The sequence below is a fragment of the Dipteris shenzhenensis genome, chromosome 16 (assembly GCF_047967505.1).
Source record: "Dipteris shenzhenensis isolate YYH24624 ecotype China chromosome 16, Dip_SZ_1.0, whole genome shotgun sequence".
Taxonomy (NCBI): domain Eukaryota; kingdom Viridiplantae; phylum Streptophyta; class Polypodiopsida; order Gleicheniales; family Dipteridaceae; genus Dipteris; species Dipteris shenzhenensis.
The window spans coordinates 4,298,268-4,310,234 of NC_141611.1; the positions used below are offsets into that span (position 1 = coordinate 4,298,268).

General features: G+C 38.5%; 1 pseudogene; it reads left to right on the forward strand.

Moving 5' to 3' along the window:
• The first annotated feature begins 10,320 nt into the window (after nt 1–10,320).
• On the forward strand, nt 10,321–11,395 carry LOC147892437 (glutathione S-transferase 3 pseudogene; annotated as a pseudogene).
• The last annotated feature ends 572 nt before the right edge of the window (nt 11,396–11,967 follow it).

The following is an 11,967-nucleotide window of genomic DNA, read 5'->3' on the forward strand; positions in this document are numbered from 1 at the left end:
AACAATAATCTATGGATCAAAATTTGGGTCTGTGGCAACATAGACGCATACATTATGCATGGTTCAAACTACATTTACATGTTGGACCACTCCTTGGTGTACATCACACTCCTAACAGTGTAAACAACATTGCACACATCCATTCCTCTTCCATCCAAGATGGAAGGACCCATGAATGTAATTCATCTTTTTTATTTTTTTTATTTTGGTTTGGGGGTATACCTCATTGCACTTTTGTTTTCTTAAATGCACTTTTTAAGTTCTCCCTTTCCTTGGAGATAACAAAGGGGGATTTCTTACTTGTTATCTTGATTCCACATAAATGGGGGTAATAATTGAAGGAGAGTCTACCTCTATTTTAAAAGTAACACCTTAGTAAGAGTGGTGGAATGTACATAATGTCCACAATTACAATATGCACTATTCCATAACACGAGCCAAATCACAAAAACCACCCCTGAAGAAAGCAAGCCGAGAAGATTTTTTGTGGTCATGACGTAGCTCGTGCAATGTCGTACTTCGGAGGAGATTTCAAAGGAACACTGCAATTGGCCATTTCGTATCTGATTCGAGTTCTACGAGATGCTAGGCGATATGAAGATCACAGATGAGACAACTCGAGACGAGACGGAGCATCAACTTAGGCCATATAAAGATCACACAAGAGATGAATCAAGATGAGACAAAGAATCAACTTTGAAATGTTCGAACTTGGGAGCGTAGATCGATTGAGAAATCTTAGAAAATATTTATGGTAGGCAGCCTAAAGGGATGTTTGGGTTTTCTTACATCTCCTTGAGCCACATGTCATGAATAGACGCCATTGATGTAAATTGATCTAAATGGTTCATATTTGACAAAAGCTTTTCACGTGATCTTTTCAAGTTATTCTTTTGCGTTTGAAAGAATAAAAATCACAAAGAAAAGCTTTTTGAGAGAAGCTTTTCAAGTTAGGTCGTGCTTATATATGAGTATGTTATTTGCAATCTTTGCCAACTTGGGATTGCCTAGGAGTTTTTTTTGTGCAGATAGCACTTCTTTGGGCATACAGCTTTCAGGTTACTGATCATTGATCAGCCACATCTAGGTAATTTCTCATCTCTCTCTCTGTTTTTTTCATCAGGTGTCATCTCTGTCTCTTTCTTGATCATGGTCTTGCGCTCTCTTTTGATCTGCTCTTTGACCTCCCGTTAAGAGATTCTGTTTCGTTCTTACCTTCTCTTCTCTTTCCTTTCATCTTTGCTCTTTCTTTCGAATTCATCTCTGTTTTTGCTTTTCTCTTCCTTCATGGAGGAACAACTCGCATTAAGAGCGAGGACCTTTTGAATTGTGCGCCCGAAGAGATTCGTCTCGAATTGAGGCTAGAGCACGAACCATTCATAAGGATCATCCCATTACTCTAAAAAGTTACGAATTTCAATTCCTAAAAGTTTCTCGCTGGCCCAGTGGCAGTTCATGGAGCTGCAAATTTGATTCGCAAGTCCTTTGCTTGCTTTAGCAAAGCTTTTTGCTTTGCTTTTCCATGTAGAACACTGTCAAGGAAACTGGTTGTGCGTTTCCCATCTACAGGTGCGGGTGTTCAGAGAGAAAATTGTTGCCAAGGAGCAATCCACAAATGCATAAGTTTGCGAATATCCAAATGCCAATCAGCAAACCTGCTCACGAGGTCATAGGAGAGATTCATAGAAGACCTTCTCATCCTGCTTTTCCTCAGCTTGCTTCGCCTTTGTCATAGTTGTCTATGCACATAGGGGGCGGGTCCTCCTACAGTAGCTTTGCAATCAACTCTGCTAGACCGTCTTCCGTGCGCACCCAAGCTTTGCAGATTTCCACGATGCTCTTATGGCCGGTGGTGCCTCCATCGTCTCTATCGTCTTGCACGGCAACGAGGCAAACGTCAAGGGTGGTGGGGGGAAAGGCTCTAACGAGAATTTGGTGGTTGTGTTGGGTGTTGATGAAGGTAATGGTGAAGCCTTGAGCTGCTAGCTTTTTGGACAAGTGCATCATCGGAGCAATATGGCCTTGCGCAGGATAAGGGATCACCACTGCGTGGGGCTTCGAATAGGTTCCCCTAATGAACTCAATGAAGCTACACCCCATTTCTTTCTTATGCTCCATGATCTAGCCGAGAGGGGAAGCTTCGTAGGGAGTTTAACTCTGTATGTGATGTTTTGCACTTCTGCCCATTGCTCGATTAAGCCAATTTCGTAATCAAGAAACCGTGTCTTTCTAAACCAATAATTTAAGCTTTTGTGAACTCTACACGTGATGTTTTGCGCTGTCGCCCATTGCCCAAGCAAACTCATCGGTTAAGCCAATTTTGTAATCAAGAAACTCTCTCTTTCTATGGCTTGAACCGTTAAAAAAACCTCGGATGCTGAGGAAAAGCGAAGGATTGGTTTTGGGTTTGCTCCCAGATATCATCAGTGAAAGAGACCTTGATCTCATGAATGAGCTTTCGGTTGTCATAGATTAAGTTTGTTGATCCTAGCTCTGCTACAGCATTCAATGTTGGCAATCGATATCATACACAACCAAAGCTTCAGCATGTAATTGCAAACCCTTTGAATTAAACTTGTACAATAGTTAGCATGCGATATTATGGATTAGAGCTTCGAATGCTCCATCTTACAGACCTAGCTTTCTCTAAGCCGGAAGCCGGTTCAATTGGTTGGAAGGGGGGGTCATCGATGCCTATGATAGCCTATGCTATATTGATTGGCCATTCTTTCGACATGATAAAATTTTTGAATTTGTTAAATTCATTCTACAATATTAACTTTTTACCTTGGGGTATTTCCGCAAGGATATGCTCATATGGTATATTGTTTGATGTTGTCTTAATTACCATAAAACCCAGAATAAGAAAGATTTGTTAAGTTCACTATATAATATCAACTTTGTACCTTGGGGTATTTCCATAAGGATCTGCTCATATGTTTTATTAGCATGATCTTGACTTTGCAATTATAATATTGTCACATAATTTTTAATTTCCTGTCTCTTAATTTTGTATTTTGCTTTCATTTAGGATGTGCTGAACGTATTAGCATGGCAACCAAGGAACATTCCAAAGAATTGAAGAGGCTTTTTGCCTATATTCAAAGAGAAGTACTCTTACTCGTCGCACACATGGACAAGACAATGATCAAAAAAATCGGGGACGATGATGCTCTGTTAAATGTATTCAAACAACATGTGATGCAAAGGCTAAATAAAATCAAAGATGTGTCAAAGATACGAGATTAAGTAAAAGACATATTCACAAATGTAGCCTGGTCAAAAGAATTGGAAAAGCATGTGACGACCATCATAGGAAATATCACATAGCATGCACAATATGTAAACAAATCGCTATCTTCGAATGAGAATTGTTTGGCTTGGCATAGTATGTGGAAACAAAGATAAGCCCGCGGTATACGAGCAAATTTATACACGCTAGCTAAGAAGAAGATTGGTCCAAATCCAACCAAGGAATATGCACGTGCCACAGTAAATACATCGAACAATGCTTCTACACAACAAGTGGACAGTACTGCTACGCCTTTTCCTACAACAACCTATACTACTTGGCTGCAAGATCATGCATATGAAATATATAAGGATTAAAAAATCGGTGCTGGGTCTGAAGGGCAACTTTTCCTAGCAAGAATCAAAGGAGTACCAGGCATAAGCCCGATTGCTTATTATGTAGCAAAGAGTTTTAAAGGCAATGCAGAGAAAAGAGAGTCTACTTTCATGAAAGAATCAACAATGCAAGTTAAACATAGCGTCCTGGTTCAGCCAATTGCTATGTCAATAAGTGCACCACATTGGATTTTCACACCATATTTTAATGGAGAGACACTGTACACATTTTTCAAAGAAAGCAAAAAAAGGTTCATGCATTCTAAGCCTGAGTTAGATACAAAGAAAATCTCTGCAAATAACATAGAATAGGTTGTGATTCTCGTACCAGAACTTTGTTTTGCTCTTTGCCTTGGCCTTCAGAAGCTGTACTAACAAGGTTGGATCCACAATGATTTACACAGTGGAAATGTCCTTCTGGACTATGTAGCTACTATGCGAGTGCAGATTGGTATTTGTGACTGGGGATGCGCTACATATGTAATAAATTCAAAGGAGAACTTGTTAGCTAGACATTCTAGTGAGGAAGATACTAAGTACAAGAATAGAATTGAGCTCGAAAGAGAGAGACTTGGCAAGATGGGTTGGCTAGTTCCTGAGCTATATGATGGTAGTATAAAAAAACCTTGGACATCTGCTTCATACATTTTCTCTCTAGGTTGGATATTCCCAGAGCTTTGTAAAATCAGCCTTTACATAGCGAAATATATACCCAATTTACAGATTCTCACTGGCCAAGCACAATGGTCAAGAGATGTTAAACTAGTTCAATACATTTCCAAAGGATGCTTAAACAACATCCAAAAGACCACATATCACTACAGAGTCCATGCAATCTATTTTCATCGAGGAGAATCAAGTCTGATATATGTATGTGACAATTACAAGAGATGGGATACGATATGATCCCAAATTAATGTTTGATGTAATAAAGGCAAATCGAATATACAAAGTCATTCCATGCTAGTTGATCCTATATTCTATGTTTACATTGAATTCATAAGTATTTAAAAAGAAAAAAAAGTTATGATCTGAAGTTGCGAATTCTCGAGTTTTCAATAAATAAGTTCTAATACACTAAACATAATGTATCATCAACTTGTGAGTAATTTAAATCAAGATAGTGGATTGACTAATTTTAAGTGTGCGACTGATCCATGCAAACTACTTTTTTGAAAAGATCCAAGAAATCCCGTTACAAGCTAGATTAATAATTTATTATTTAATGATACCGTATTTTGACATTGTTTCTATTTCAAACGTATTGCAAATGCATATGGTTGGTTTATATAAGAACTTGGATGATGCTGGACTTGGAGTGCAGGTACGCTCATTGAGATCCAGGTAATATATTAGTCTCCTACATAAGTCGCAATACTCAATCTCAGCGCTAATACTCTCGACGATTTTAACTTCAACGCATGGGGAAGGGCCCGTTCCCTCGAATTATAACTCTTTGGAGAAGGAAGCGCATTGCCTCCCCATCCACACTATGTGTGGTTATATAAATTATATATATATATATATATATATATATATGTTTTCCATCTGATGTTTTTTTTAATAAATCCCTTTTTCATATTCTAAATTCTTCTTTTTCTATTTCTGTGTCGAGGTGTAAGAAGAGAACGCTTAATCACACATGTTTGTTTGATGGACCTGCTATTGTCAGGTTAATTTATAATCAGGTATTTCTCTTTTTTTAATTTACGAGAAAAAAAGAAGGAAACTTTACAACAAAGGAAATCCTTTATAGTTCTGCAAATTTCATAAAGAAGAAACTCGCTACTTCAAGTTTGTTCTTTGTTAATGTTGGATTATTTGTAGAACACATAAACTAATTCTGTACTCGCTTGCTTATGATAGATGCACAACACCTACGTTTAGAATAATGGCAATAGATAGGATTATTAAGAAACAACGCCTATCTATAACTAGGACGTTAGACAAAAAAAAGAAAGAAATTATAACCCTCAACAATATCTTGGATGTTTCTAGACAGATTGCTAAGTGTTTGGAATAGTGACTGCTCGCAACATATTAAGAAGCTAAATTCTGTGCATCATGTGGAAAATTCGAGCTTTGGACTGGGAAAAGCAAGAAACTTACACAATTTAATAGTCTACAACAATCCAACATAGTACCTCCTTATATTGCTTCTCTAATGTCTTACTACACACACACGCCGAGAAGTCTCACGGAGAACTAGCAACATGTATGACTTGCAAGGCATGTGTATCACATCCTTTTGGTCCCATACCATGCTATAATATTGCTATTATGGCAAGGGCACATGAACATTCAGAGAATCACAACCACGGACCTCTCATACTACTTGCTAAAGTACGCTATGAAGATGGAGCTTGTAGGAAATCTAAACTTGAATATTGAAGATGCAAAACGATTGGGCCTTGAGACACTTGATCCATTAAAGCTGAAGATGGTTACCGCATACGTGCTATCCAAGCCAACATCACCAACTGAGGCAACATTGACGTGTTTACAAGTACCCACTATTCATTGCAACGAGGCTGTATACTCGATCGACTCCTCACCACCCGAGCTTCGACAAAGGTACTTATGAAACTATTGTGTCACAACAATCCATCCTATCGATACATATTATGGGCGTCCAATTGTACTAGACCAACTCACGTTTTATGAATATTGGAAGTCATTCACACCGCAAAAAGAATGAAGATGCAATACAACACAGGGTACAATGATAGACTCATTCAACAACTATGTATATCCGAGCGCATGGCTCGTTCGCTTCACTGACTACCATCCAGCTCACCACTTTGAGGGCTTCTTCTTCAATCAACTGCTTAAAAGGATCCATTTCAAAAATGAGCATGAACTCTCTCCATCCAATCAAACAAGATCATACTTTCTCGAATGTCACATTCGTGGAATCGTCCAAACGGAGCAGAACATCGAGACGCTCGTCTCAGCCTACTGTAAGATTCATATGCTAGTTGATGAAAAATGATAACAATTGACTAACCTGATATTGCAGATGAGTTCTTTACGAGCGCTCGATGATACTTCCCTCACCATTTGTGAAGATGCAAGTGATAACACACTAGAAATCAACTGCATAAGAATCCTGCAACTACTAGACCAGTTCAAGGAGATGCAAACCTCGACCTTGACCGAAGATCAAAGAGCTATTTACAATAATATTTTTGAGACACCAATGGGGCTGCATATTATTTGTGGCACACCTGGGCCAGAAAAGACATTCATGATCAAGTACATAACTTATCATCATGTCCTACACGAGAAGTCCATAGTGTTGTCAATGACGACTAGTGCTGCAGCACTATGCTTGAGCTGCCTTGCGACAACAGTCCATCATCAATTCACACTTCCAAAGAAGAATGAGATGTTTCATAGCACACTTTCCAAATCACAGCAAACACTATCATCATCGATGAGATATCCATGATGAACATGTTAGTCCAACAGCTGTGTGAGATTTGCAACAGCAATACTCTAAATCCATTCCACTCCAAAAAGCTAATTTTTTTTTGTGACATGTAGCAGCTCCTGCCAGTATGCAAATGCAGAGTTGCTCCCAAATAATATTGTCATAAGTGTCACATTAGCAACTCACCTTTCTAGAGAATCGCTACATTTCACCATATGCATGTCTCAATCCGGCACCTAGAAGATCCTGATTTCAACAACCTCTTAAACATCATTCGCACTACAACACCAACAGAAGGTCAAATTGAACAATACCTCACTGGGACAATCATCACAGACGAGGAGGCACAGAAGGTCAAATTGAACAATACCTCACTGGGACAATCTTCATCGACATAGAGACCACTGTCTTATGCACGCACAAACAGGATGCACAACGATATAACAATAATATCTTGAGATCGCAATTTCTAATAACTGACATCATGCAAGTACAGGTCGTATCGAATGCAAATAACATTCCAAAATTACAAGATCAGATCATCGATCCAGAATCCAAATTTCCGTGAGCTTCACCACGTAGCGATTGGTGCTAGGATCATGCTAACATAAAATATTATTTTGATAATAGGAGCTGCTAATGGGACAATAGGAACTATTCGCAACCTGGAGTGGCATGAAACAATAAGCATGTTAACAAAGATTCATGCCATCATCTCTTCCACATGCGAGCCTATTACACTCAGACGCTCGAAGCACACACGAAATGTCCTAAACGGGACTTGGTACCACAAGATAACATTTCTAATCACCCTCGCATATGCGATAACCAAACACAAGTCACAAAGCTTGACACTACATGGAAAGACATTAATCGTCATACGTGAACCATTTGCTCCAGGATTGACGTACGTCATGTTGTCTCGAGTCACGAGCCAACAACATCTTCGTATCTTGCATAGCATAAAACCTTTTGACTTTGTGCCCATGCCTCATATAGCATACACACAATCTAATTAAAAAAGGTAACATCCATTCACCATCCATTAATCGATACGACATTTTTATTAATTAAAAACTCAAACACTAAATATACAGTTCAACATATAATCTCAAACCTGTGCTTTGAAGCCAATCAAACATTCTACATTCCTTCATTGTATAACTTAGTCACTATTTATTTTGGTAGATCGTAAAAAGGGACACTTCTTTTTTACTCAAAAAATGGCTACTACGAAAGAGGTACGTATGCATTCCTAACTATATTCTTTGAGAAAACCATTCTATTTAACATCAATCTACATTTTTATTCATACATTCATTCTCATTTTTTAGCTTTTCCAACTGTTCAAATGAAAAGCTATAGAAAAAAAGGAAGACGAAGAACGCGCCTTAAAAAAACAGCAAAAAGAAAGCAAGATTTTCTTCAACGATAAACAAATGAGAAGAGCAAATGTGGCAGACATACAACCACAAGAATATATCTTTGGATTTGATTCATATGAGAAATGCCATCCCTTGATGGCAAAAGCAACGGAGATTCTAAAGGATAGACCTAGAGGGAGCAACGAGCTCGCAGATGGATTGATAAAACACATTATACAAAAGCTATCCAATGGCTAGGAGACCATGGATGAGTTGTTGCCATGCACAAAAGCATAAGTGATACTTGATAAACATACCAAGGAAATATCAATCTTTTGCATAACAATTCTACACTTTGCCTTCAATGTCAAACTTGAGGACCTTGCCGATCTTGACAACCAAGCAGCTAACAACACATTTCAACAATTCAAGGATGCGTACAATCTACAGCAGGACAAATGGCCAGTAACCATTGACAAGATAGCATACAAAGTGGACCCAGAATTTGCAGAAAAAAACCCCAAGAAGCAGCAATCTTCCCAAAACCCAAGAAGCAGCCTAATCAAGGTAAAATCCTATTGACAATATAAAACATCCTTTCGAAGTATATATTTTTTTCCATATAATAGATTTAACTTTCACTCATACTTTATTTAATTTCATGATCAAGAGACACAAAGAAGGGACTAGCGATGTCAAACAACAATACCACATGAGTAACAAAATTAATCTATTGCACCACTTGTCTACAGAATGGGAAAAAATATATTGGACAAACTCTAGACATTGAAACACGTCTGAAAAGACACAAAACTAACCCACCATCTAAAATGATCGATGATGTCCACATGTACAAACCATTTGAAAAAAACTTCAATGTGAAGGTCTTGGAATCAACTTTGAATACAGTGGAAGCGAATAACTTAGAACATCAATACATTGCTCGAATGGACACAACATCGGGCTCAAAGGGTTACAATAATATAAAAGGACACCCTACGAGCACAAAAAAGTATTACTACTTAAAGCGAAACAATTTGATTTAAGCAACAATGTCATTTGTCTGACTTCATTTCCAAACATTCAGAATACAATTCGTATCATTCTTCTTCTTCTTTATTCATAGTTTTAATTTATCTACACACTCATATATATGAAATTACATCAAATATTCGTAAATATAGAAATTCGAATTCCACTTTACGGTTTCAAATTTTTCATAGCTAACATTACGATTTATGCATTAATAATTTCTAATTCTAGTTTTAAAAAATTCTCGTTATTTCAAAAAATTATTTCTACATCATTAATCTGGAATCAATATTTTCCACATTGCTCTCTTTCACCTTAGGCGGCCTACCGCACACTAGTTTCTAAGATTTCTCAATTGACCTACGCTCCCAAGTTCGAACATTTCAAAGTTGATTCTCCGTCTCATCTCGATTCGTCTCGTCTGTGATCTTTATATGGTCTAAGTTGATGCTCCGTCTCATCTCGAGTCATCTCGTCTGTGATCTTCATATCACCTAGCGTCTCGAAGCACTTGAATCAGATACAAAATGGCCAATTGCAGTGTTTCTTTAAAATCTCCTCCGAAGTATGACGTTGAACCAGCTACGTCACGACCACAAAAAATCTTCTCAACTTGCTTTCTTTAGGGGTGCATGCATCAAGTGACTAGGGCTCCTTCCCCAGAGGCGTGCTTGGAAACGTTCTCGAGAAAGCACTATTATGCATCATCGGAGTATGATGGTAGGACAAGGACTCACTCATCACTAAAGAGGGCCTTCGAAGGAGCAATTTGCCTTGTCCCCCCCTTGAACCTTATCTTTTTATATACTTTCGCACTCACAGCTCGTTACTCTTTCCCTTTGTCCAACCAGCTCTTTTTCCACCATGCCTGCTGATGATGTTAAGCTCCTTAACACTCTGTCCAACATGTTTGACCTCCGCGGATTCATCACCCTTAAAGAGAAGGGAATCGAGTTTAAGTACTTGGAGCAGAACTTGCAAAACAAGAGCCAGTTATTACTCGACTCCAATCCCATCCACAAGAAGGTCCCAGTTTTGATCCACAACGAGAAGCCCATTTGTGAGTCCCTCATCATAGTTCAATAGTGTGGCCGTTTAAGCCATTACTTCTGACGGATCCATACGACCGAGCATAAGCGCGCTTTTGGGCAGACTTTGCCGACAAGAAGGTGCGCTCTGCTCAATTGTCAAATTCTACATAGTGCTCTATTGTGTCGACCTGCTCTTGCCGCTCGATGATTTCAATTCTGAATCCGGTCATGTCTCGTCACATTTGCTTCTGAATCATGAGCTTCCACCAAGTACGATGATGCTTTGACCTTGTTCGACGAACGAACTTTTCTCTACCACTGTTCATCTATGTATATCTGCTATGTGTCCTTACACTCTTAACGAGTAAATTAACTTTGTGCCACGCATAGGGTGTGCTTCTACACAAAAAGCTGTGGTCATCCACAATGGAGCAGCTAACAAATATTGGGATTCTTGAAGGGCACGTTGTAACATATATACATAGTACTACTCCATGGAAGGGATTGATGAGTAATTGGGTTAGTTTTCTCAAGTCTATGATACAAGTCTGCGGATCGTGAGGAGCCCAAAGGGAGAGATTCAAAAGCAAGCCAAGAAGGAGCTAGCTAAAACCTTCATAATGTTGGACAAAGCACTCGTGGAGCTGAGCAGTGGAAAGCCTTTCTACAGGGGTGATCGCATTGGCCTGGTGGATGTCATATTCGCATCGTATTACTCATGGCTCACGGTATTCAAAGAGATCAAAAGTTTCAAGCTGCCAGACGACAAGGAGTGTCCTCATCTAAACGCATGGCTGCAGGCTGTGGTTGAGTGTCCCAGTGTCAAAGAGACCATTGCATTCCCTTCTCATGACAAGATACTGGAGTTCGCAATGAGACTGAGGAACAAAGCTTTGGCTCCTAAGTAGAAACGATGTTTAATATGCTTACTCAAATCTCTGGTTTAATTCTTATGGGTTTAAAGACCTAGTTAAACCCCTCGTTTTAGCTTATTGGTCAACAAGTAGAAGCTGGTTGGGTTCTACTAGAACTTTCTATTTGACTTTTAATTTAAAAAAAAAAGAACTTTCTATTTGACTTATTAGGTCTAAGCATTACACTTTAAATTGTACACCTAAACTAGTTTTAGTCTCTTCAAGTTCTAGTACTCATTACATAGTTATAAGAATTCCACAATTTCGTCTTTATTTCCAATTACTTGTGGTCTATGAAGTGATTAATCATCTCTTCGTAGCACTTAGGAATAAGATTTGCATATTTTGGATACTTGACCACAAATGTGGTGCTGAATCTTTAAACAAGCATGTATATAATGGATACATCATGTGAAGCTTGGATGGTGTCTCCCCTTGTTTACAATATTATTGTAGTGAGAGCTTGGTAGGATGAAAGCCTGTACTTTTTGTGATTTGGCTCGTGTTGTGGAATAGTGCATATTGTAATTGTGGACATTATGTACATTCTACCACTCTTACTAAGG